The sequence below is a fragment of the Myotis myotis genome, unplaced genomic scaffold (genome assembly GCF_014108235.1).
Source record: "Myotis myotis isolate mMyoMyo1 unplaced genomic scaffold, mMyoMyo1.p scaffold_m19_p_1, whole genome shotgun sequence".
In the NCBI taxonomy this organism is placed as follows: Eukaryota; Metazoa; Chordata; class Mammalia; order Chiroptera; family Vespertilionidae; genus Myotis; species Myotis myotis.
This window is the reverse complement of record NW_023416313.1, coordinates 106549150-106550715: the sequence shown is the minus strand read 5'-3', so window position 1 is coordinate 106550715 and position 1566 is coordinate 106549150. Positions and strand designations below refer to the sequence as shown.

The following is a 1566-nucleotide window of genomic DNA, read 5'->3' as shown; positions in this document are numbered from 1 at the left end:
ACAATTTATAATAGCTAAGATCTGTAAACAGCCCAAGTGTTCATCAGTAGATGACTAGATAAAAAAGCTGTGGTACATTTATACCGTGGAATACTATGCAGCAGTAAAATAAAAATAAAAAAAAAAAGAAGCATTTCTTACCCTTTGAGACAGCATGGAGGGACCTGGAGAGTATCATGCTAAGTGAAATAAGTTAGTCAGAGAAAGCCAAGTATCACATGATTGCACTCATATGCGGAATCTAAGTAACAAAATAAACTGATGAACGAAGTGGATCCAGAGACAGGGAAGCATGGGACAGCGTTCAGAATCTCAGAGGGAAGGTGGGGTAGGGTGGGGGGGTGTGAGATAATCAATCAAAGATCTTGTATACATATAAGCATAGCCCATGGACACAAACAATAGGGTGCTGGTGCAGGGGTGGGGGAAAGGGGTGGGCTGAAGGGCTCAATGGGGGAGACAGGGGGACATATGTAATACTTTCAACAATAAAGAATTCTTTTTAACAGAAGAAAGAAATGGTGTCACAGGAGGTTTCACCAATGGGGAGTTGCCACCAGATGGCAACAGAGATTCTTGGAATCTAACTTTCCTGAGCAAGTTTAAGAAAGGTCCACCTAGGGCTCCTTTCTGATTGCAGCAGTTCTTATGACAAGTGCTGTTTCAGAGGCTGGCTGACTTAGGAATCATGGTCATATTACATTTGGGGATACCATAATATAACATGTGAATTATACTCCTTTTATGAATGCCTGGGTTTTGTTTTTAATTGATAGGGATTTTTCTGACATTAAAAATTATTTTAAAATATGAAAGATGCATTAAAATTAATATAACCAATTGGAGGGAATTTTGATATTTACTAAAATTAAAAATGAGAGCTTTCCAACTTGGGCCTGGCAATAATGACTCCCACAAAGAAGGGCGATGAGAAAAAGAAGGGACATGCTGCCATCAACGAGGTAGTGACCAGCAAATACGCCATCAACCTTCATAGGCGCATTCATGGAGTGGGTTTCAAAAAGTGTGCCCCTCAGGCACTCAAAGAGATCTCGAAATTTGCCAGGAAGGAGATGGGAGCTCCAGATGTGTGCTTTGACACCAGGCTCAACTAAGCTGTCTGGGCCAAAGGAATAAGGAATGTCCCACACTGTAAAGGTGTCCAGAACACATAATGACGATGAAGATTCACCAAACAAGCTCTATATGTTGGTCACCTACATACCTGTCACCACTTTCAAAAATCTGCAAACAGTTGATGTGGATGAGAACTAACTGCTAGCTGTCTAATAAAGTTATAAAACTGTCCCAAAAGAGTCCCATTTCCCATAGGCCAGCCATAGAAGAAGTGTAGCTGTGGTTTCAATAAAGCTAGAAGCAAAGTCAGTGTCCAGAGTTTCCTTTCCGTGTTGGAGCTGTGTCTAGCTCAGCAGCAAGCTAGTTACAGTCCGTTAGTCCATTGCGTGTGGGGGTCCATGTGGGTGAATGCAGGGAAGCAGGAGCAAAAGAGCCCCAGAGTCACACTAGTCACACGAATCCCAAGAGAGCCAAGAGTACAAGAGAGCG

General features: G+C 42.3%; 1 pseudogene; it reads left to right on the top strand.

The window, feature by feature from the left end:
- The first annotated feature begins 905 nt into the window (after positions 1-905).
- Positions 906-1275, top strand: LOC118659018 (annotated as a pseudogene).
- The last annotated feature ends 291 nt before the right edge of the window (positions 1276-1566 follow it).